Genomic DNA, 26,791 nt, shown 5'->3' with positions numbered 1-26,791 from the left:
AGGAAGCTGTAAGCCCCACAAGTCCTTTTGCTTTGAATCCTATTACAATCCACAGCCATCGACAGATACAAGCAGAAGAGTGGCATCCTCTAATTAGACTTAAATTTGTGAAGGCTCATTCTGGCTTCTCTTTTGAGAAAGACACTAAGGCTGTGCTATCAATTCTATTGTCACCAGACACATGCAGTTACTTAAATTTAAGTGAGAAAGTGGCATGGGCTTATAGATACTACCAAATGTAAAATAGATAGCTAGTGGGAAGCAGCCGCATAGCACAGGGAGATCAGCCCGGTGCTTTGTGACCACCTAGAGGGGTGGGATAGGGAGGGTGGGAGGAAGATGCAAGAGGGAGGGGATATGGGGATATATGTATATGTATAGCTGATTCACTTTGTTATACAGCAGCAACTAACACACCATTGCAAAGCAATTATACTCCAATAAAGATGTTAAACAAACAAACAAAAACAACTTAAATTTAACTTTAATGAGCCAGTTTTCCAATCACATTAACCATAGTTTAAGTGCCCAACAGCCAAATGTGGCTAGCTAGTACCATGTTGGACGACAGATACAGTACTGCTCTGGGAAGACAGGGAGAAACAAGGAGAGTGAACAGACACAAAGCCAGTAACCAGATGAGAGAAGATGCTGTCTCTAAATGGGATGGCAGCACTGGAGCTGTGAGAAGTGATTGCATTTTGTTTATTTCAATTCAGGAAGAAATGATAGGTAATATGATATGACCATTAAAAAGATTTAATCAATAGTTAATTGAAATTCAATCAGCAGTTTTCAATGAGATGACAATAGGACCAGGGAAGTTCTAGCAGTCAAATACTAAATAATCCCAAACTCCTTCACGGAACAAAGAGAGAACACTTTTCATCCCATTTATGAGATTAGAATGAACTTGATGCCAAAACTTGTCTGGGTACACAAAGAAGAAAACAAAAAACACGCCCATGCCCACCACCCACAAGTTTTCACTTACACAGTCTGAGATATATTCATTGTGGAAACTGACCAAACATTTAAAAAACTAGAAATATCAGTGCTACATAAACTATGCTACAAAATCCAGAGTATGAATGTGTGTATGTATTAAAAATCTTTCAAGCTGTTTTTATAAACCCAGCAAAAACAATTATGTCAGAATTTGACAAGCCGCTAGTTAGTCTGATATTGTTACAAAATTTGAAATAAAATATTAACATTCAGAATTAGCAGTGCGACAAAAGAGTTATATGCCATTACTAAATGAAGTTCACAACAGGAATGCAATTAGCATTTGATATTAGGAAATACATTGATATAATCTGTCATTTTAATATATCAAAAGAGAGAATCATATGATTATCTCCATCATCATGAATGATGAAAATACATTTGAAACTTATTCAACATCCATTCCTGGTAAAAATTAAGTCTAATTAAAATAGGAACAGATAGATATTGATATAGATATAGAATTTAAATATATAGTAATAATGCTTATTTGAAAATTCTAGGTGTATTCATGTTGAATTGAGCAATGAGACAATGATATCCATTATCACCACTTAGAATTAAAATTATTCTGGTTATTAAGATATGTAAACAGATAAGAAAAAGAAATAAGTGAATAAAATTATAAAAAGAGGTATGAATTATCTTTATTCGCATACAGTATGCAACCCAAGATAATTAACTGAAAAAATAGTAAAAGCAATTTAGAAGTCTTCTAAGCCTATGGATTCAAGATTAAGGCCATCAAATCAAAGAATTCTTAGACAAAAATTAAAGAAAAAAAATCACCCAGTAACCACAGAAAAGATTTAAGTCTAGAAATGAAATTAATAAGAAATGAGTAAGTTTTGTATGAAGGAAACTTTCAAATGCCTTTTAAGTCTACAAATAAGTCTTTATTTTGCAAAGATGTCAACTTTATTATAAAGTTAATGTCACTGAAAGTATTTTTTTTTAAAAATGTGTGATGAGAACACAAGCTCATTCAAAAGTTGTTTCCAATAAATATGTAATAAGAAATGTACTGACAGGAAGTGAAACAGGTGGAACTAGTGATATTAAAACAGAAGTAGACATAGGTATATGCATATATATATGATGTTAATATCGGTAAAGGTAGTAGCTCGGCACCTGAGTGGGAAAGGGGTAAATTAATCAAGAATGGTTGGTGTTGACTTCTATTCAAAAAATATAATTTTGATTCCTACTGACTCCTATATTAAAATAAATTGAAGACAGGTTAAAAACTTCAATCACAAAATGAACCCCCATATCACCCTAAGAAAATGTGAGTGCATTTAATCCTTACTTGGTAAAGCTATAAAGGGGAAAAATGATAAATTGAACCTCATCAAAAACTCAAATGTTTCTGGATAGGAAAAAACAATAAACAAAATCAAAGAAAATAATAGAAACATATTTCTATACATAGCAGTAAAAGGATTATTTTCCATAAGATATAAAAAGGGCCCATAGACCTTCTAGGAAAATAATAGACACTATGGAAAACAGTACAGAGGTTCCTTAAAAAAACTAAAAATAGAGTTGCTATGATTCAGCAATCCCACTCCTGTGCAAATATCTGGAGAAAACTCTTAACTGGAAAAGATACAAGCACCCCAGTGTTTATAGCAGCACTAAATAGCACAATTAAATATGATGCATGCTGTAGGTATTTTGTAGATATCCCTAATCAGGTTTAAAAATTTACCTTTTCCCTCATTTGATAAGTTTTTTTATTTTCCTTTACAGAAGCAAATGTTGACTTTTATTAAATGCATTTTCTGTGATTAGTGTTTGAATAGTGGTCTATTCAGGCCTTCATTTAGTGGGGCTTTGATGCACTATTGTAGAATCTTCAGGGCCCCAGGTTGACAGGCTCATGAACACTGTGCCCTTTTAGCAAATGCTCCCCCTCTCTGTTTCTGTCCTCAGTGGTCCTCTTGGGGAGCTTATATCTCTTAGGATGTAAAGAACCCTTGTCAATTTCAGACTTTTTGTTGTTTGCTGCACGTTCCAGTTTCTGAGTGGGTGACTGACAGCAGCAGCGGAGTAGAGAGATCAGGACTCTGGTCTGAGCAAGTACCTCCCATGTGGTAGAGAGACATGCCTAAATTTTGGAATCTGATGATGTAGCAGGTGGTTGGAGGGTCATAGTATCTTCCTATAGTCCTTCTTTCTGGTGCACCAGCAACTACATTGAGGTAAACATTTTACTGAACAAACTGAGTTTGAAAGGATACAAAACAGAAGCAAACTTTATTCTTTGTCCATTGCCTTTCAACCCCCAGCTACCGGTTCATTTTTCCCTGCCCCTCAGATAAAATCTTGGAAAGAACTCCAAACTTTGGGTTACTCTCAGATAATAAAATTCCTTTCTGTATCTCTAGTTCCAAGAACAGTCCCTTCTCAGTAATTGAAACCTCTATCTCTGTAATAATCAAACCTCCAAATGTCCTTTCAAGTTCAGGTTTCTCCACACTCTGACTCACATTGGCTTCATATCCTGCCACAGTGGGAAGCAGGAGGTGGCCAACTTCCTTCTCTGCCAGCTTTTCTGTGACCTTTTCCATTGCTTGCTGACGTTTGGTGACTGGGAGAGGGGTGGAGAGGGAGAAGAGGCAAAGGGACGGGGACAGCTTACATGGACTGTTGTAATCTGGCATCAGAGGCAGAAGCACCTTTGCTAACCCCTAGGATGCTCTGAGTGGTCCTCTTGACACAAGGTCTCTGGTAGCCACTCAGCTGCCCTGCCCTCAGCTCTGCATTCAGCAGTGCAAGGCCTCTTTATCCTGGGTGGCCTCAACCCTGGCTGGAAGCCCTGTTGGGCTGGATCCTTTTCCAGATGGGCCCCGGGCAGACCCCTTCCTGGGTGGCAGGCTTTGCTTGATCCAGAAGAAAATGCAGGCACTCTTGCCTCCCCCCATCACCTCCCTTCATTCAATCAGTTGCAGTGAAACATTTTGCCTTTAGTCTTGTCAAGGATGGGTGATATCTGGTCCTTATGCTATCTCAAACCCTAGGGCAGTGGTTGCCAAATTTTGCTGCACTGAGGAATCACCTGAGATTAAAACAAACAAACAAACAAACAAAAAACCCACACTGACAGCTAGGTCCTACTTCCAGACATTCTGAATTAATTTGTATAGAGTGAAACCCAGTGGTGGAAATTTTTCAAAGCTCTCCAGTGATTCTAACATGCAGCAAAGTTATACCCCTTGCTTTTGGCAATGAATATTAGTATGTTAGAGTGGGCATCTCACGACCCCCTTACCAGCTTCGTGTGCGCAGTGGTCCTCACCCTGATTACTGACCACTCTCTCTCAGCTCCTTCTCTGAATTCAGTGTCTATCTCACTTGTGCAAGTGCTTTGCACCTAACATCTTGTTCTAATATTTGGGGGCTTTCTTAAATCTGAGTCTAAAAGAATCACATTTTCATATCCAGATGTTTGAAAAACACCCTTGAAGTTATGACTAAGAAGCAATATAGTCAATAATTAAATAGTTTTTATAAGTGTATAATCCCAAGAACAAACTATTGAAGTATACTGCTGCCTGGAAGAATGACAGAAATAATTTCAGTCCTGTTCTTATTAAATATCACATTCTTTTGAATGCTTATTTCATAAATCCCATCCTGACATGTATTTATTTTTGCCTATATTCAGATCTTGAATATTTTTGAGGAGAAATGTGCTAATTTCTTTGGCTAGCTTGTTAAAAGATTCTTTAGGAAGTCTGACTCAGCTACCAAGAGCGGGGAGCTGAATTAGCATCCTCAGCTGGGCAGCAGCTCACTGAGCGGACTATGGTTCTGATTGGAGTAACTGCAGTAACCGAGCACATGTGCACACATGAATGGCTTAAATATTGTTTGTGGTTTGCAAATTAGATCTACACAGGCAAGAAAAATGTTTCTATACTTTCCTTCTACAATTATGCTCAGTTTGTTACAATATTTCCCTTAAATAAGAGGACTGGGAAGCTCAAACCTGGTTTCTGATTTTGGCAAAATAGATTTGTAAATAACCTTGATTCTAGGGCATATAATTCCAAATCAAAGCTATTTAAAGTGTAATTTGGCAGACTGCAATCCAAATCAGGGCTATTTAGAATTTTATCACCCCAAAACATAAAAAAAAAAAAAATTCAAAATGAGTTTTCTTTTTGTTTTTGGAAACTTTTCTTTTCATTAAAAATTCCTAAATTTTTTTTTTTTTTTAGGAAAAAGCACAGAAAGAAAAATCTCATTAAAAGAGGAACTGTATCAGTCAGGGTCATGGCAAAAACAGATGGCACACTCAAACTGGGTAACCTGAGGTGGGTTTAATAGAGAGACTTGTCAGAAATGTGTGGGCAGCGTAGAGGCTGGTGCCTTGCCTTAGAGAACTGGGTCTAGTGGGGCAAATGTACAAGCAATTAACCAGAACCGGAGACCAGGCAACCTGTGCGGAGGGCCCTTCACCTCGAGGGAAGCCAGTCCACGCATCCCTGCGGAGTTGGAGGAAACCAGGAGAGTAAATACCTGCCTCACTCTCTGACTTCCTTTCCTCCCTCTGATTTCCTGCCAATCCTCATGTTGTCTGAACTCAGCTGGAAGCCAGGGGTCACAGGTTCAGCTGCGATTGGTCAGCCTCCTAGGGCACTGGCACCTAGGGGAAGGTGGACAGGAGGCCTGGAGGGGTAGATAGAAGGTATCCATTCAGTCCATTCCTTTGGTCCCTTGGCCTCCACACTTGTACTTCATCCAGGTGAGAAACCCATGTCCTCAACATAGGAAACACAGAAGACCCCAACAGCTAACACGCCATCATTGAGAGATGTCTAGACAGACATACTCCTACCTGAAGCCTGTACCATTAGCTAAAACTAGGGGCCTGAGAATAAAAGGGAAGGAATAAACAGTTAATATGAAGATGAACTGCTATGGTCCCCAATTATATAGCTGTCACAGGCCTACATTGGCAGCCACTGCTGTCTTCCTTCCCATCTATTCCATATTCTCTCTATACCCTCTTAGCACCCGGTCTAGGTAGCCTCTTTGCCTGGTAGGATGCCCCAGATTTTCACTTTGCTGGGCCGGGAGGTCTTAGAGGTCTTATCTTCATTGGGTGGCCACAGTTCTCTAGTGATGAGGAATCTCTTAGCTCTAAAGAGAACCTCCTTGCCCTCACAGTGCAGTAGCATTCCCACTGGGATGAATCAGATCTGATAACGGAGCTGCCTCCTTCTCTGTCTGTTGTTTTGGCGATAGGAGGGGCCCAAAATGGCCGCGGGTGAGCCTCAGCTTCCAAATCGTGAAATCATGACTTTGGTCCCCAGTGAAAGCACCCCTCCCTCTACATCCAGTTGGGCTGAGATTGTGAGGGATGAAAGCAAACATTCATCAAGGGTTTTTTAAAAAATTATTTTATTGTCTGTTTTGTAGAATATACACATTCAAAACAATAGTGCTATATTGGTCATACTAAGAATCTGTACAAGAAATCTGTTTTTTTTAAATTAATTTTTATTGGAGTATAGTTGCTTTACAATGTTGTGTTAGTTTCTACTGTACAGCAAAGTGAATCAGCTATATGTATACATGTATTCCCTCTTTTTTGGATTTCCTTTTCGTTTAGGTCACCACAGAGCACTGAGTAGAATTCCCTGAGCTATACAGTAGGTTATCATTCATCATCTATTTGATACATAGTGTCAATAGTGTATATATGTCAATCCCTAGAGACTGTCATGCAGCGTGAAGTAAGGCAGAAAGAGAAAAACAAATATCATATATTAACACATATATGTGGAATCTAGAAAAATGGTATAGATGATCTTAGTTGCAAAACAGAAATAAAGACACAGACATAGAGAACAAACATATGGCTACCAAGGGGGAAAGGGGAGAAGTGGGATGAATTAAGAGATTGGGATTGACTCATCAAGAGTTTTGTTAGTAACTAGTTACCACTTCTACCTCCATGCCTTGGCTCCTGACCTGACAGTACATAATATGGAAACATACTAGCCAGTGGTTAAGGAATATACTGCGTCCTTTAAGACAGTACCTTGTCTAGCAGAATACTGTCTCCCAACTGGTGTAATAACTGAACTTTAAGCTTCTGGGATAAGGGGCAGGAGGTAAGAGCAGAATTGCACTCACACGTACTTCACCACAAAATGAGTTCCTTAAACAGAAGCAGTATGAGCATGTTTACATGATGATGGATAAGGCACTCTGTAAGTCTATAAACGGTGGCACTGGCAGAAGTGGAGATGAAAAAGACTAATTTCTATCAAGAATATGTGCCCATCCCTAGGAAGACAAGTCACTATTCCCTCCACGATGAAAGAGGTCCAAGGTGACATCAGGTGGCAGGTTGGCCACCCTAACAGAGCTATGTCATATTGGAGGCTCAGTGACCACCTTTGGTGAGGGGAGATCTGTGACCCACTTTCCTTTTGTACCAACCAAAAGGGTGAGGTGAACGTGGATGTAATAGGTGACCCAAGCGTCTTTAAACTATACAGTGGGGGCATGTGTCTCTTAGATTCCCTAGAAAGGAGATATTTGACTGTGGTTTACTCTCTCAGTGAAGTTAGTGGTGGGTGGGTGGGGGCATTTCCAGAGGCTTCCATTTGGCCTTTTCTACTATAATAGCCTTTACTCCATTGGTCAGGAAATAGACAAGGAGATTCTCTCAGTGACTACGTGTATCTAACCTTGCTATATTTTCTGGGCCTGGAGAAACATCCACAGTCCCACTAGCCCCACTGTGGGAAGAACTCAGGTCAGGGCTTCATCTATCTGGCCTCCACTGTACAATCTGGCTAGTGGGCCAGAGCCACTGGTCCATAGGTTCTAGGTCTCCAAGGGTCAGAATCAGGTCAGAGCTAGTGTGTAAAAACCTTTGGATATTCTTAGTCTCACTGCATAATTATGCTGGTTAAGGCTGAGAGATTACTCTGAAAAGCATGGGGAAGATTAATGATATGCTTCTGGAGCCACAGGGCAGGGTCCTTTCTCAGAAAGACCCAGCCTCCTCCTCCGGACCCTCAGAATCCTTTACCTGGTGGCTGTGAATCTTGCCTGCATATTAGAATCACCTGGGAAGCTTCAGCAAGCACTGATAGGCCCTGAGTCCCACCCACAGATATTCTGATGCATTAGATCTGGTTGTGAGCTAGGCTTCGTGAATTTTCAAAGCCCAGTGCTTCTGACATGACTGAGGTTTAATTGCTGCTCTGGAGCAGTAGAGGGGAGTAGTAGAAAGTAGGCTTTTGTAATTTTGCTAAGTTCCTTAGATCGTTCTGATAGGAGAAAATCTCTGCTAGAACATGCCAGGAAAGTTGCAGTATTTGGAACTCACAAACCATAAACCACTGTGGAGTTCCAGCTTCAATTAAGCCAACCCGGCTTACATCACCCCCAGGTGCTTGAGGAAACACATCAAACCCAAATCCTGCAGTGAGAGCAGACATCTTATTGCCTAGGGCCTGCTCAAACATTACACCTTATCCTTCTTGGTCTGACACACTTAGAATCTACCTTTCATGTGCTCCCAGGCTCCTGCCAATAGAGATTTGCTTAATCCTATAGTTTTGGGGGGTATATATCTGCTTTCAGAGCAGACCTGGTACTTCTTTGTCCTGTCCACGTTGGAGCCTAACTGTGATTATAAGTCTGAAGACATGGGGGTAGAGGGTGTGCTATGGAGAGAACTGGTATCAGTTGGTAGGGCTACTGGCCTAGGTGAAGTCACTCATAAACTTTGATACAAGGGGAGACTGACTCCTTCTTTTGTGGAAGTTAAAGGGCACTCGCCACTTGCAAAGGTTTCAGAAAGATTTGAGAGTCCAGTGTTTCCTGCCATGTCTCTTTTGGCACAGACATTCCTGTCCCATGTCTCAGGGCTCCACGCTTCCTCAGCAGGACCCTCACCTTGGTATGGAGGAGACTTGTCAGGGACGCATATTTCTCTGCAGTCCTTACAATCAGACCTCTGTCTTGGTCTTCAGCCCTACCTGCCCCAAAACTCCAGGAGATGAGGATCTCAGTTAATCTGTCACCTAGACTTTCTGATTTCTGCTCAGGTTCTCAATCCGATGTTCATTGCTTTCCATTTCTCTCTGCGGCAGGGTTTCTCAACCTCTTCATTACTGACATTTTGAGCCAGATGAATTCCTTGTTATGGGGACTTTCCTCTGCATGGTAGGATGTTTAGCATCATCACTGGCTTCTACCCTCTAGATACCAATAGTAGCCCCCACCCCAAGTTGTGACAATCAAAACTGTCTCCAGACATTGCCAAAGGTTCCCTGGGGGACAAAACTGCCACTAATTGAGAAGCTCTGTTCTAGATCAGAAAAAAAGCCAACTAATGGCACAATCTTTTAACCCATATTATCTCCATGGAGACTAATTGCTGCAGCGAACTGATGTTCCAACCACTTGCCCTTCACTGCATCTACTTTAATTTGAATAATCACGATTCCCCGGATGCAGGGACTCACTCTTGCCCACTTCCCTAGGGCAAGGAGAGGAGCCCAATCCCGGAATTCATGCTGAACGTCTGTTTCCTAGAGCTATTTCTAGTACCAATTTCTGTATCTGTTAACATCTCAGCAGGAAACAGATGTTACACTCAATTTGAGCAATTTGACAACAGTTTAATCAAGGCACTAGTTTCATAGATGTGGGCAGAGTATCCCATAGAGAAACCGAGAGGGAGAGTGCAGTGTTCTGGGCTAGTGGTGGGTGATGGGGGCTCCACCCCTACGTCTAGCCTTGCAGAAGCAAGGGGAGGAGGGGAAAGAGAAGTTCCTGGGATCTCAGAACCAGCCTGGAGATAGAGATGGCTGGGAGGGTGGGGTGGGGGGGGGAGATGGGGAGCCTGGGAAATTAACCCCCCACAATCCTCTCTGCTCTTTCCCTCTTCTGATGATGCCCTCTATTGGCAAAGCCCATCTACAAGACAGACAGCAAGGAAGCCCCTGGATGAAGCCCCTTGATGAAGGTGATTTTGATCATATGTTGATTGATATGTGCTTCTCGGACACATCTCAGGGTGCTAAGGTAAGATGAAGATGATGTAGAGGAGCAAAAGGAAGACGTAAAGTATAGGAGCCGTGTTTCCAGCACTAGAAAAGAAGAAACATATTTTGGGTGAGAAAAGTAAATCTCAGACATACAGCAATATTTGAAAAGATTGTCAAGAGCACTACAGATTGTAAGAAAGAAGTAGGAAAACTTGGAAAATGGCAGCAAAAATCCTCCAAAAATTGTAAAAAACCACATACACACTTGAGTTGCTCTTCCCTTTCTTATATTCTCTAATCATTAGGGCAAAATTCCCATTCTGTTTGACTGAGGTGAGAACTTCGGTGCTAAACATTCACTGAGCACTGAACTCTAATCACTCACTGTCCTATTAATTCTGCCTCTGAAGTGGCCCTGGATTCACTCCCTTCACTTCTTGGTCACTGGCTTTGTTCAACCAATACCTTCTTTCCACCAGATGGTTTCACAGCTCTGATACTTCCTGTCTTCATGTCCCAACCTGTCCTCTTCACTACCACCAGTTTTTATTCTAAAACAAAATCTGATATGCAAATTAATTGATTAAATAATTTTCAATGTTTATAAACATGTTTATCAAAGTTTGTTATAGAACACTTTATAAACAAAGTTTATAACACTTACCATAGTGTAAAAAGAGCCTGCCCTCAATTGTTTGGGCTGTTCTTGTCTCCTAAAATTCTGCATTCCCTGGGATTATATCAAAGAAATCACCATTTTCAGAACCTGCAAATTTAACACCTCTGTAGTTTTTGTACTGCTCATTCTACCTGGAATGAACCTCCCACCCTGACCTCACCACCCACATGCTTCCCATGGAAAAATTAGTAGTTTGCTTTCAGAAGTCAGCTCAGCTACCAAACTTACTGAAAATGTAACAAAAGTATTTGGACAGATTTAGTGCTAAGAAGTAGAATGACTACACCCACTAAAAATACTCAACACTGTAACATTAAGAAAATCAAAGGCACTGTGGTGCCTTTCGCCTATTAAATGGTCATGGTGGATGTACTATGCTGGGAGGGATGTGATGTGATGACCAGTCTCATAAATCAATGGTTAGATGATAAATCAAAAAAAAAAATTTTTAGAAGGGAAACCAAAGGACTTAACCAAACCAAGTGTTGACCCAGTGTACTTGGTTTTAAGAATTTATGAGACCAGGATTATTACCACTGATATTACCACTGCTACTACTGCAGCTTCACTTCCCTTTAGCATTCTTTTTTTTTTTTTTATAGTACATAGTACCTTTTGTTTCTTCACTTTTCTTCAGTTTCTTATATTCATCTATGTGGTTATGTTTAGTTATAATTCATTTCTTTTTACTACTGCTCAACATCCCATTATGCAAAACACCACATGTTGTCTAGCTCAGCGGTCCCCAACCTTTTTGGCACCAGGGACCGGTTTTGTGGAAGAAAAGTTTTCCACGGATGGTGGGGGGGCGGATTGTTCAGTCGGCAATGCGAGGGATGGCCAGAGGCAGATGAAGCTTCGCTGGCTACCTGGCCGTTCACCTCCTGCTGTGCCGTCCGGTACCTAACAGGCTGCAGACCAGTGGTGGTCCACCGACGGGGGTTGGGGACCCCTGGTCTAGCTGATGAACGTGGGCTGTTTTTAGTTTTTCTGCTCTTGTAAAGAATGCTGCCTGGAACACCATTGTACATGTGTCATTGTGCGCAGGTGCAGAGTTGGGGCAGAATTGCTGGGTGTAGAGAGAGCACGTGTTCAGCCAGGTGGGACAGCAGAGCCAGGCTGTTTCCACGTGGCTGTAATCTCCTCCAGTGGGGATTAGGGGTCAAGTTTAGCCTGAGTTTCAGATGGGTACTGTACTAAGTGCTTTACACATTCCATCCTGCTCAAGTCTCACCGCAGTTGTATATGAAGAGTAATAATATCCCCATTTTTATAGATGAGGAAACCGAAACTCCGAGTGGTGAATTAACATGCAGAAGTCCCTGCAAGTAGTAAATCCGGGAGCGACAGCAAGGTCTCTCTGACACAAGGTCTGTGCCTGTAAACGGGACACAAAACTGCAGAAAGAGCTATGATGACATTTACTGTATTGTTATTTATTCCTTCAACGATTTAGAGAAACCCACAGTTTCCATCGATAGAAGCACATTTTTATAAATCACACTACCACTGTATTATGAAATATGCAGTCAGTAAAATAGGTTTGGGGAAGATATTTCAATAACATGGAAAACACTCATTATATAATATTAAATGAAAAGACTATGTAAGATGTACCTACCACATAATCCAAATGTACATATGTATGTATTTATATAGAATAAATATAATTAATAGATATAAATTTGCTACAATTCTTTTTCTGGATTGTGGAATGGTAGATGATTTTTTTCTTTTTCATTTATCCTTTTCTATATTTTCCAAGATGTCAACACAGAATATGTACTGTTTTCAAAATAAAAATAAAACTCAGTAAAGAATAAAGATCCATGTTTGATGCCTGTTGCAGAATTTGGGGAAGCAGTTGTGCTCTGAAAGACTGCTGAGTATTAGCACACACTGGGTCGGTGGTTCTCACTCTTGTGTTGCTTCAGAAACACTTAGAGGGCTTCATAAACTGTGGATGGCTGGACCCCCAATGCCAGAGATTTTGATCCAGTAGGTCTGGGAAGAACCCTGAGAATTTACCTTTTTAACAAGTTCTCAAGTGAACTGGGGGCTGCTCTTTAAGAACCACTCATTTAGGCACAATGGTTATGAAGCTCTTTCTTGGCAGCAAAACTTATGGCAAGTCTCATAGCTGCCTTCCTGGGGTTTTCCTTCCCTTCCCTCCCCACAAATCCCATGTCTTCCCATTTTTGGAGGCCTATTTTCTACTTTTCTCCAGTGAAGTATATTCTCCAGTATCTTCCTGAGGTGGAGTAGATAGGAGGTGTTCTTTTTTATTATTATTATTATTTTAAATATTTATTTATTTATTTATTTGGTTGAGTCAGGTCTTAGTTGCAACTCGCTGGCTTCTTAGTTGCGGCTCGAGGTCTCCTTAGTTGTGGCATGCAAACTCTTAGTTGTGGCATGCATGTGGTATCTAGTTCCCAGACCAGGGATCAAACCCTGGCCCCCTGCATTGGGAGTGCAGAGTCTAAACCACTGCACCACCAGGGAAGTCCCAGGAGGTCTTCTTCCTCCTCCTCTCTTTCCCTCCTCCTTCCTCTCCTTTGTGAGATTTTGCAACTTTGAACTCACTGCTACACTGTTTCCTGGCTTCTGTTGAGCTGCTGAAAAGTCAAATGCCAGACTGATTCCAGTCCTTTACAAAGTGACCAGTTTTCTGTCTGGGGGCTTTTAAGATTTGCTCTTTATCCTTGATGTTCTGAAATTCCAAAATCATGATCTTTCAATGTGGATCAGTTTTCATTCATTTTCAATTTGACCAAGTTCTGTGAAAACCTGAATGGGTGAATTTGGGATGCACTGACATCTTTACCATATTTAGTCTCTCCACCCATGAACACAGAATAAATCTCTCCACTTGAAGATCTTCCTTTATGTTTTGCAACAAAATGTTTTATAATTTCCTCTTGAACAGCTTTGCATTTCTGTGAGATACATTCTTAGGTATTCAGTATTCCTAGGTATTCCTTTTTTTCCCTATTGGAAATTATTTTGTTAAGAGTACATTTTATAATTTATACATTTTATACATTTTATATTTTTTTCCTATTGGAAATTATTTTGTTAAGAGTACATTTTATAAATTATAAAAGGGTTATTGCTCGTACATAGACAAACTATTGAATTTTGTATATTGATCCTTAACTTACTAAAGTTAGTGGTAACTGTTCTAATAATTTTTCCGTGGAGTCTTTGATTTTCTTTGTAATCAATCAAATTATCTGTAATTATCTGCAAATAGCGATTTTCTTTCTTCCTTTCATTGTAAACCTCTTATTCATTTTCATACCTAAATGTTTATTGATGACTAAGCAGTGTTAGCAGGTTTCTTTCACTGACACCTGCTAACACTTTGTTCCTGACTTTAAGTGGAAAGTGTCAACTACTCTAATATTAAGTAGGGTAATTGCTGGGGATCTCTAGTAGATACACTATTAGGTTCAAAAAATTCACTTTGATTCCTAGTTTGCTAAGTGCTTTCTTTTTATCGTAAGTGAGTGTCATATTATCCAATGCTTTTCCAGCATCTGTTATGGTCAGTATACTGTTTTCCTCATAGTATCTGTTAATAGATTATATTAATTGTTTTTCTAATGCCTTGAGTACTCTTGGTACTGCCATCCCTCTGGCTGGGTTCATACTGCCTGTTCATGGCTTGGACCAACCACCAGTGGGCCCCAACTGTCCCCAACAAGACCAATTCTTCCCTCCCTTTGAACACTCATCACCCTCAGGATTAATTCCATCCTGCCCTGCATCTCTGTTTATCTCCATTACCAAAAGAAGCCCAGATCTTCTAGATCATCCTTTATCACCCAGACTCTTACCTCTGTATGGCTGTACATCTCCTGTTGTGATTCAGACTTTCATGTTCCTCAACCTTACAAATCCTTTCAGGGTCTAGAGTCGGCAAAATGTTCCACATATTCAACTGCCTCTTTTAGCTTCTTGATGTAATTACATTTCCTGTTTTCCCTGAAGCCCTCTTACATGGTAGATGTTTTCTTTCCATACTTCTACAATTGATCCTAGAGTTAAGGCGGTTGGCTGTGGCAGACTACATTTTCCAAAGACGACCACATCATTAGACATCTGATCCCTGTGCTGTTTGTACAATAATGATGTTGACACTCCTTCACTGGAATGTGAGGTCTGAGTTCTTTCCTCTTGAATGTGGATGGACCTTTGTAACTGCTTCAGTCTCTAGAATGTGACAGAGGTATTGGTGAGACAATAAAAGGCAATACCACCACTGCCTGGCTCTCTCTCCCTTAGGGGTTGCTTGCCCCTGGGAACCCTACCATCATGTGTGAGGCAACCCAGGCCACTGGGAGAGCCACGTGTGGGTGCTGCAGCCAACAGTCCCAGCTAGAAGGGAATGAAATGTCATGGATTCCAGCCCCTAGGCTTTACGTTTCTGGATGGGGCCCCAGACGTTTCAGAGTAGAGATTGACTGTCCCCATCATGGTTTGTCTGAATTGACTCAGAGAAACTATGAAGGATAATAAATGATTACTGTTCTTTTAGGTTTTGAGTTAATTTGTTATACAACAATAAATAACTAATAGGGGTCCTTAATGTTTCTCATTTCTGTTTCCAGATCATTACCCCAGCTTCCTCCTCACAGAACCCAAGATTCTTTGAAGCTCATGCTATTTCAGTACATCACGCGCCATTCTTATTTCTTGCTCTCCCCCATCCCCGGCATATTTTAGCTAATTTGTCACCTCTTTTCCTAACAACTTACGAGTCATCCTTTTTGCTATGTCAGTATTCCCACAGGAAATGTTTCCAATACCCCCCGGCCTCTTATTTTGAGATTTCCACGTCCAATGCACCTGTCCTCTCTCTGTATCAGCCCTCAGGATTTTACTTTCAATGTTGCCATTAGCAATAACTGCAGCCCCTCCATAACCTCAATTTTAAGTCTTTTACTTTCTGACTACCACCCTAAATCATTCCAGCTCACTCTCTCTACACTCCATTTTCAACAACGTTCATCCCAATGGGTCCTCCAATAAACTGACCCACGAACTTGTCCTTCAGATTCCACTCATGTTTCACTTCCCTTCTTCCCTAGGTTGGAGTTCATTGTCCATCATTGTAATCACTTCCAGATCCTTTGCCACTATTTCTTTTCATTCTTGGCAAAATCTCACACCTAGTTAATTCCAATTCTCCATGAACACTATACCTGCAGCCATGAAGGGAAAGTAACCAGAGAAAAACATACAATGATACTGAGTGGTTCTCACATCAGTCATGACCAGTACACTTAAAAGAGTTTTGGGGGCTTCCTGCCAATCACATCACATCTCCCTTATCTCTTTGACTTCCCTCTCTCACAGAAGTCTCTTTCCCTCTCTTCATGCTCAAGTGATGACTTTTTTCTTGTTTCTATTCCTATGAGAAATATAAACATTAAGTGAGAGCATTCACAGTTCCCACACCAATCTACCCGTATTAGTATATACATGTTCTGCCTTGCTCTGTGCTCCCCTAACTGGCTCCTCCACTTGTGTAGTTATTTGCGTTTCCTCTTTCTGACTCAAGCATGCACTTGAAACATCTACTTTTTTTGTATCAATAATTTCCTCACTACTGGACCATCTCCATCGTCGTATATGTATGCTTCAAAAAAAAAAAAAAAAAAAACTTACTCCCTCCAGCAATGTCCCACTTCTGCGTTCATTTATTTAGAAAAATGTCTGGAAAACATTTCCTGTACTTCCTTTCTCCATTTCATGTTCTCTTATTCTCTCTTGAACCCATTCCAATAAACTTGCACTCCTACTTCTTCACCAAAACCTCATGTGACAAGGTCATCTATGAACTTTAAGTTTCCAAGTACAATGATAATTTCTCTTTCCTCATCTTTGTACCTGAGACAGCAGCAAGTAACACTTGCTCTTGTGTAACTTGCTCTTCTCTGCTGTTTTAAAGGGTGTATACTTCCAGCTATAAAAGGAATAAGTTATGGGGATCTAATGTAAGCTTAGTGATTATAGTTAATGATACCATATTGTATATTTGAAAGTTGCTGAGAGTAAATCTTAATGTGCTCACCACCTACATAAAAATGTAACTATGTGAGGTGATGGATGTGTTAACTAACCTTATTGTGGGAAATCATTTTGCAACAAAGCTATATATCAAATCATCACAATTTATGCCTTAAACATATACAATGTTGTATGTCAATTATATCTCAATAAAGCTGGGGAAAAAAGTTTCTTCACTTGGTTTCTGGGAATGAATTAAAGTTAATCTCCCACTTATTGAATTATCTGTAGTGAGGTGGATAGACCTAGAGTCTGTCATACAGAGTGAAGTCAGTTAGAAAGAGAAAAACAAATACCATACACTAACACATATATATGGAATCTTAAAAAAAAAAAAAAGGTTCTGTTGAACCTAGGGACAGGACAGGAATAAAGATGCAGATGTAGAGAACGGACTTCAGGACACGGGGAGGGGGAAGGGTAAGCTGGGACGAAGTGAGAGAGTAGCATTGACATATATACACTACCAAATGTAAAATAAATAGCTAGTGGGAAGCAGCTGCATAGCATAGGGAGATCAACTTGGTGCTTTGTGACCACCTAGAAGGATGGGATAGGGAGGGTGGAAGGGAGACGCAAGAGAGAGGGGATATGGGGATATATGTATACATATAGCTTATTCACTATGTTATACAGCAGAAACTAACACAGCATTGTAAAGCAATTATACTCCAATAAAGATGTTAATGTTGATCAAAAAAAAAAAGAAAAAAAAAAGACTACAATACTGAATGTTAGCAAGGATGGCGAGCAATGGGAATTCTCAGCCATGCTGCTCTGAATGTACAGCCACTTTATGAAGTAAATTGGACTTTTCTTGTAAAATAAAATATATACCTTCCAAAAAAATAAAGTTAATCCCCCACCTCAAGGTGTTTTTGCCAATGTAGAATCTCTTCAAGAAAAATTCTTTAGAAGTCGGGTACCTCTAGGGAATTGTTAAAGAGATGCCATTTTTCATAAATAAAAATTACCTTTATTTATATAAATGGAGGAGATGAGTAGGCATCGGTTCCTTTTCTGCCTATAAAATTTGTGTACTCCCATTTGACTACTTATCTCAGGAAAAAGCCATTTCATGGTCAGCAAAGTTGTCTCTTGTTTGATCAATGCAATTTCATTTTTGTTTTGTTTAATAAGAATTTAAATCACACAAGAGGATGCAGATGGCGGTTTCTAATTGAATTGCTCAGAAGGAGGTGTCCTTACAGTGTGACTAGCTTTAGGTGGACAGAGTGGGGTCTCTGATGGCAGTCATCTGGCCCTACTATTTATTTACACATACCATGTACGAGACGTATGGCACCTTCAGAGGAAACTAAAATCAAAATAAATAATAAACGTTAAAACTGGAAGTGACAAAAAGAAAATGAACCGAACATGAAAACATAAAATAGTGCCAAGAATGAAGCAAAATTGAATGAACTGGGTCAAGCCATAAGCTTTTCAGCAGACAAAGCAAAAGGAAAATCTGTTAATTACATAATTCAGTTTCCTGAATGTTAACTAAATTTTCAAAAGATGTACAACGAGTGTTGTATGAGTTCCGATGAGGACGTCCTCGCAGGGATAATCACTGCATGCAGTTAAAATTATCCTTGACAGAATCATTTATATAAGCTCTATTAATATGTTTATAGCTTCTTTATTTTTCATACTGACACGCATTAAATGTATATGCTGTTGTGCTAAAGTGAATTAGAATGAGCAAGAAATCTTGTGGCAGGTGTGACACAGTCCAAATATGCAGCTCCCAGATTTTCTTTGACTTAGAGATGGAGGGAAAATATCTTCAGAGGAAGTTGGCAGTCCTTCCCCTGAATTGTGGATAATCTCAACAAAGCTTCTGATAAGTACTGGGTAGCCACCAGCTCAAGGTTGTTTGCCCATGATGTGTAGTATGGGTGGACCTAATCCATGTTTCCTAATGGGTTCCAGTCCTCATGATGCCGCAGATAATGGCTTGTGGATAAAGTTGATATTCTCTTTGAAACTTTGAGATTTACAAGGCATCTGCCTGGATGAAAATATGCTTTCATCCATTTCAGTGAGACTGTCTCTTAGAGGTAAACGAAGTGATCAGGAAACCAGAATAACAGCAAAGAGGCTGGCTAATGAGTAAGAGCAGATAAGTACAGTTGTGTTAGGAAGCAGGGCTTCAGTCAAGGAGTTTAACACTGGCTTGATTGTCCACACAGGACAGTCGACCCATAGATAAGTTAAATATTTGCTAGGGAAGTGCAAGATTCTAGTATTATTTTGGTGATTGAAGATGTTTTGGGGAGTTCTAAATGGCTCCAAGTTAAAATTGGGTGTCTTTTCTATTCATGCGTTTAAAAATGTCCCAATGTTTCCATCACCTCAGGCTCCATTTCTGGTTTCAGATACATGTTCAAGAGTTGTTGCTGATGCATATTTATAATGTTGGAGTCTTCTAGATCGTGTTCAATTAAACAAATCACCAGTGCATGACAAACTGCTTCCAATCACATAAAATCACTCCTGCCTTGTTAAAATCTCATTTGTTATAGGAACTGTTAAAAACATAAGGTGCCTCTGAGGAAAAATTATTACTACTCATATTGCAACAGGAAATTATGCTCTCCATAAATCAATACCGGCAGTGATGTTCTTATTACAAAGGGATCCACAGGTCAATTGCTAATTTCCAGTTGACAGGATAGTTTAGTAAGTCACACTGTGCCCTTATGGTGGCTAGTGATCATTTTCGTCTGTATGTGTCCTTAGGTCTCAAGTGGGTCTCTTGTAGACAGCATATATAGTGGTCTTGTTTTTGTATCCATTCAGCCAGTCTATGTCTTTCCGTTGGAGCATTTAATCTCTTTACATTTAAGGTAATTATCGATATGAATGTTTTTATTGCCATTTTGTTCATTGTTTTGGATTTGTTTCTGAAGTTCATTTTTCTTCCCTTCCTCTTTTGTTCTCCTCTGTTGTGATTTGATGTCTACCTTTAGTGGTGTGTTTGGATTGCTTTTTCTTTTTTGTGTGTGTATCTATTGTAGAGTTTTGGTTTGTGGTTCCCATGAGGTTTTGATATAGCAGACTATATATAAACAAGATTGTTTTAAGTTGCTGCTCTTTTAATTTGAAATGCCTTTCCAATATCCTGCATTTGTACTCTCCTCTTGTCGTGATTGTTGGTGTTGATATCGTATTTGTGTGTGGATGATTTCCGTCCTTTATGTTTGCCTTTATTGGTGAGCTTCCCCATTTGTGTCTGTCTTGATTCTATTTGTGACCTTTCCTTTTCCACCTAGAGATGTTCCTTTAGCATTTGTTGTAAACCTGGTGTGGTGGCGCTGCATTCTCTAGCTTTTGTTTGTCTGTAATGCTTTTGATTTCTCTGTCAAATCTGAATGAGAACCTTGCTGGATAGAGTATTCTTGGTTGTAGTTTTTTCCCTTTTATCTAAATATATTATGCCACTCCCTTCTGGCCTGCAGAGTTTCTGCTGAAAAATCAGCTGATAATCTTATGGGGGTTCCCTTGTATGTTATTTGTTGCTGTTCCCGTGTTGCTTTTAATATTTATTTCTTTAATTTTTTGTCAGTCTGATTATTATTTGTCTCAGCATATTCCTCCTTGGGTTTATATTGTATGGGACTCCATGAACTTTCTGGACTTTAGTGAGAGTTTTCTTTCTCATGTTATGGATTTTTTCGGCTATAATCTCCTCAAATATTTCCTCAGGCCCTTTCTCTCTCTTTTCTACTTCTGGGACCCCTGTAATGTGAATGTTGGTGTGTTTGATGTTGTTCCAGAGCTCTCGGAGACTGTCCTCATTCCTTTTCATTCTTTTTTCTTTATTCTGTTCCTTGGCAGTGATTTCCACCATTATGTCTTCCATCTCACTTATTCGTTCTTCTGTTTCAGTGATTCTGCTATTGATTCCTTAACACTGGCTTGATTGTCCACACAGGACAGTCGACCCATAGATAAGTTAAATATTTGCTAGGAAATTTGCTGGAATTTTTCATTCCAGTTATTGCATTGTTCATCTCTTTTTGTTTGTTCTTTAAATCTTCTAGCTCTTTGTTAAACATCTCTTGTAACTTCTCAATCTGTGCCTCCATTCTTTTTCTGAGATCTTGGAACACCTTTACAATCATTACTCTAAATTCTTTTTCAGGTAGATTGCCTATCTCCTCTTCATTTAGTTGTTCTTCTGGGTTTTTGTCTTATTCCTTCATCTGAAACATATTTCTCTGTTGTCTCATTTTGTCTAACTTTCTGTGTTTGTGGTCTCTTTTCTCCTGGCTGGAGGATTGTAGCTCCTCTTGCTTATGGTGTCTGTCCTCTGGTGGGTGAGGTTGATTCTGAGGCTTGCACAGGGTTCCTGGTGGGAGGGACTGGTGCTTGCCCACTGGTGGGTGGATCTGGGTGTTGTCCCTCTGGTGGGCGGATCTGGGTCTTGTCCCTCTGGTGGGCAGGGCCGTGTCAAGGGACACGTTTATGGGTGGCTGTGATCTCAGGATGGCTTTAGGCACCCTGTCTGCTGATGGGTGGGTCCATGTTCCTATATTGTTGATTCTTTGGCCGGGGGTATTCCAGCACTGGAGCCTGTAGGTTGTTGGGTAGGGCTGGGTCTTGATGCCAAACTGGCGACCTCTGGTGAAGCTCACACTGATCAATATTCTCTGGGCCCTCTGACACCAGTGTCCTTGCCCCCACCCCCAGTGAGCCACATCCAACCCTCACCTCCCCAGGAGACCCTCCAAGACTCATAGGTAGGTCCAGCCCTGGCCCCTATGGAGTTACTGCTTTGTACAGGGTTCCAGTGTACATGACACCTTGTGTGTGCCCTCTAGGATTGGAGTCTCTTGTTTTCCCCAGTCCTTCCTGTGGAACTCCTGCCCTCAAACCCCATTGTCCTTCAAAGCCAAATGCTTTTGGGATTCCTCCTCTCAATGTCAGACCCTCAGGCTGGGGAGCCTGACGTGGAGCTCAGGACTCTTACTTTGTGGGAGAACCTCTGCAATGTGATTATTTTTCAGTTTGTGGATCTCCCATCTGGTGGGTGTGGGATTTGATTGTTGCAAAACACCCTTCCTGCCATCTTGTTGTGGCTTCTTCTTTGTCTTTGAATGTAAAATATCTTTTTTGGTAGGTTCTAGTCTTTTTTTATTGATGGTTGCTCAGCAGTTATTTGTGATTTTGGTGTTTTCATGAGAGGAGATGAGCGTAAGTCCTTCTACTCTGTTCTCTTTTCTGGAGTCAAGGGACTGCTTTTAGTTTGGGTGCTTGCTGTCTCTTTTCTCAGTGTGTGCTGACTGTTATCCACTTCATATGGGCCATGCAGTTACAGCAACCATTGCCCACTCCTCAGGCAGTGGGGGCAGGTCCTGGAATTTCTAGTGGCTGGAGCTGTCTGTGCCCTTCCGGGTCAGTGAGTGAGGGCAGAGCCTGACATCTGCCCATGGGTCTGGAAGAGGCTTCCAGTGCCTCCCTCTGGAGCCCAAGATGGCAGTGGAGACTCATGCCTGCCCCTTAAGTTCCTGTAGGCAGGGCCCTGTTGCCTGGGAGCGCTCATAGGGAAAGAAGTTCTTATGGTGGTCCTGCCCCTCTCCTCATGTGCCCCCTAGTAATGGTGCCTTGCCCCTCTGGTGGTCCCAGGCTTCTTCCTAGTATACCCTCAGTTACCAAGGCCTGACCTCTTCAGGCTGTTTCCTCACCTAACCCTGGTCCTCTCCCTGGGACTGAGCTTCAGAGTATAAGCTTCAGCAGCTGACCCCCATCCTCACTGACAGAGGAGTATCTCAGGTTGGGGAGCACAGGGTGGAGGTGCTGACCCTTTGTGCATGTTTCTCTCCATTTTTCCTTCCACAAACTGGTTGCTACTCTCCCCTCTCAGGCTCCCAAACTCCCCCTCCATCCAGTCTAATCTCTCAGCTGGTAAGGAGCCTTCCCAAGGTGCGGGAAGGTTTTCTCCTTCACAGCTCCCTCCCTGGGGTGCAGGCCCCACCCAGATTGCTTCTTTTTCCTTTTCCTTTTTTCCTACCCAGTTATGTGGAGGTTTACTTGTCTTTTTGGAAGTCTGAGGTCTTCTGTCAGTGCTCAGTAGCTGTTCTGGGTGAATCGTTCCACCTGTAGATGTATTTTCAATGTTTTTGTTGGTGAAGGTGAACCCCACGTCCTACTCCTTCGCCATCTTGATCCACTGGTCCTTTTGTTTCTTAATCTTTGTATACATGACTTTTCTCCTTTCGCAAAATTTGAACTGAGCTCTGTCAAGGCCTAGGATTTGCTCTCAGTTTACCGGGATTGGTCCCAGCCCTTCTGACATCCACCCTGGTCCTTCATGAATTCCCATCTCCAGTCTGCAGCTGCTGGACAAGCAAAGACTTTATGTAAATGTCCAGGGATTGATCTAATGTGGTTCTGCTACATTGAGATGATATCATCCTTCACTGCCACCTGGCTTGCTTATTGACACTGAAGAGATGGTGGCAGAGATGAAAACCCATAGTTCCCAGATTGCTAGTGTTAACCTTAAAAAGAAAACAGCCAGTTATTTATAAACAGCAAAATGGGTTTATTTGGGAATAGCAGAGAATTGCAATTTGGGACCTGCAAGCCAAAGGCAGGTCCGAAGAGACAAAGTGAATGGCAAGCTTTTATTAAGTTTTAGGGGGAACCTAGGGAGGGTTGCTTTGAATAAAGTTCACTGGAGGAGAACAAGTGTTCAAGGTTGTGGCAGTTTCTTCTTGGCTTCAGGGGTGGTAAGTGCATTGTTGCTGAGCCAGGGAGGGCCCTTCCTTCCTTTCCTTAAAAGCAGGAGATGAAATTCCCATGTGAAAAATGTTCTCCTTATAGCAGAAGAAAAGTAACATTCTTATCAACACAGACAAGAAGTTGAGATGAGAATTTTACACAAAGGATACTATACACACAGTCCTTCTTATCTTTGTTCTTTCTGTTGGTTTTGCCTGTGTGAGAGCCCCTCTCCAGGGCCTCCTGGCTCCATTGTAAATGAGGTTTTCCCTTATTTATTTTCACTAGGACATCAGAACTCTGTGCATCTTCTCCTGACAGGGTCCTCTGCCTTGGGGAGCAGAGTTCCCCAGCCACCGCATAGCAGCCACTGGTCAGCAGAGGACCTAGCTCATCTGCTCACAACCCAGCTGTTGTATCTAGGAGGGAGGGTGGAACGTTGGAGGGTTGGTCTGTGAGTGCGGCGGACCTTTGAGGGCAATTCTAAATCCAGCTTTGCTGATGTTTTAGTTAATATGAAATCCTCACTAATTCTGGCACTACACGAACTGCCAATCTCAGTCTTTGAAAATGGAATTTGTTTTCACTCCTCTTCATAGGCCCTATTTGGGAACTTTCTATTGAGACTGCAGTTTAATGTAGGCACAGTTGGTTTTCTTACTCAAAATCCTAAGGCATTGTGCTCTTGAAAAAATGTTTCTAAGAATTCATAAATGCTCAATCTTTTGCAAGTTTGGTACTTCTTTTGATATTTTAAAGGCTATTGGAAATTGGGAAAACGTGAATCAGACATCAGTTTAATCCAAACCTTGATTCAGTCCCTAGTGGGGACCTGTGTGATCATTTAGCTCATCATTTTTTGTGTCATAGTTGGAAAAAGCATTAGGTCCAAACAGCTTTCTTTCTTTTTTTTTTTTTTTGCGGTATGAGGGCCTCTCACTGTTGTGGCCTCTCCCGTTGCGGAGCACAGGCTCCGGACGTGCAGGCTCAGCGGCCATGGCTCACAGGCCCAGCCGTTCAGCGGCATGTGGGATCTTCCCAGACCGGGGCACGAACCCGTGTCCCCTGCATCGGCAGGCAGACTCTCAACCACTGTGCCATCAGGGAAGCCCCAGCTTTCATTTTTTGTCATGGGTAACACAGGTAGTAAGTGGTTAATTCTGGTATTTTGAATCCCAGCGCTCTTCAGCTGTCTTCCATGTGAAGATAATAAAATGACACTTTTAATTTTTTATTAGCACTTCAGAAACTCCTTCACATACGTTATCTTATTTGCTTCTTGCAGCCGCCATGTGAAATAGGCAGGGCAGAACTCATAATTCCCACTGACAGATGAGGAAATTGGAGACCAGGGAGGTTAAGTGGCTCATCACGGTCGTGCTGCTTCTCTGGTGAAAGGCATCATTTTCGTTGAAAGGAGCGTGTACAGGAGAAAAGACACCAGTTTGGGAAGCAGAGTGTCTTAGAGTCCTGTCTTTTCCCAGCTGCACAGTCATAGCCTCGTAATTTAAGTTCCCTGAAGTCTGTGTGTATAAAAGAGAAACCTAAAATGGAATACACCAAATAACGATAACACCTTACATACAAACAAGCTTAAGATAATGAGTAAGATGAGCAGAGAGTGGGGAAGGCAGGCCAACAAACAGGGAAAAGTGACAAGACGTGGGATGAAATTGCTGAAAATGGAGTGAAAAGGCGATTTTATTATGAGTGTTTGTATTTATTTACTTTGTCGCAACACTTCTCTGGGCATGCAATTTATCACAGACCTACAGCATTTTTAGTTGTGAGGAACATGTGAACATTATAGTCCTGGATATTGTAACATGTTCCCAAAGCACCTTCCACTTCTGGAAAAGAATAGGATGGGCAGGTGTCATCTGGGGAGAGATACTTTAGAAATAGGCTGAGAAGTGTACCCCTGAGGCTTGAGTGATGTGTTTGTGGATTGCAGTGTATTGGGGTGTGGTGAGTATGATTTTGGCTGGACCAGAGGCTATCTGGGAAGAAGCATTGTGGGGTGGGACTGAGATGGTAGGCTGAATCCAGGTCTCAGAGACTTCCAACTGCCTTTTTACGTAATTTATGCTCCACTAGCAAATTAGAGATATTGAAAAGTTTTGAACAAAGTCATACTGTGCATTCATTGGATGCATTCACTGGTTTCCAACTGGATTTAACAAAGTAAGTGACTTTTTAAAATTCCAAACTATGCACGCTATATCATTTGTATATAATTATAATTGTGTGCATGTTCCTTAATTTATTAGATGTTTACAATAAGTATGTAGACATTATAAAAAACATATAAGCTAATGCCTTGTAGCAACAGTGCATGAAGCTATTCAGTCTTTACATTCTCTCCTGTAGATTGTGGAGAGAGCAGCACAGGACCTAGAATGAACAGTAGAATATCAGTATCTATTTCAGAGTCTAATTTTGCTGAAAGTTTAGTGCTGGCATCAGTAATGCTCTCTCTCCTTGTTCTCATACTATGAATGTCATTAATAGTTTGCTTTTAGAGATTTTTGATTGAATTTCTTCCTATAAAGATTGGTCTCCCAAGGCTATCTTTGTTGTTGTCCAATGCCAACAGCATATTCTTATCTTTGCAATTTTATTTCTGTAAATTTATTTCTGAGTGCCCAAACACACATTATTCTCAAGTTCATGAAATTTCTCTTTCCCCTCTCTTACTCCCTGAAAGAGTAAGAGAAGGATGATCAAATTAATATGTAACAGAAAAATGTGTCACTCACATCTACAAGCATATCTAATATCTCTACAGTTAGGTGTAATTTTAGAAGCTGGTACAAATCACTCTCATTCACTACCCCTAAACCATAGGTAATAAAATGCAAGCATGCATCACAACAAACATTTAAATAATGTGCCAATGCTGACCATCCAACCATGCTAGGAACAGGTATGTGTCCAGGCTGAAGAATATGAGAAAATGTACTGTTCTTGCCAATTTAAAAATGAAACGGTGCTCTCATGGAAAAAAAAAAAGACATTCCTGTCTTAGTATATTAAAATATCTTAGATACGTCAGCCTTATTCATAACTGTAATTGAAGCGATACATACAGAAAACAAATGCTTTAAGAAAAATCTGCATGACATAGAGGTGGAAATGAGCTCAGTTCCAAGGCAACCAATGGTGTCCCTAACACTTTCTGCATAGTCTCAGAAAGTTGAAGTATAAATTAAATACAGAAGAATCTGACTTATCATTATGATTCCCCAAGGTTCCTGGGCTGTCA

This window comes from Pseudorca crassidens, chromosome 8, assembly GCF_039906515.1.
Source record: "Pseudorca crassidens isolate mPseCra1 chromosome 8, mPseCra1.hap1, whole genome shotgun sequence".
In the NCBI taxonomy this organism is placed as follows: Eukaryota; Metazoa; Chordata; class Mammalia; order Artiodactyla; family Delphinidae; genus Pseudorca; species Pseudorca crassidens.
Note: the sequence above shows the minus strand (reverse complement) of the source record.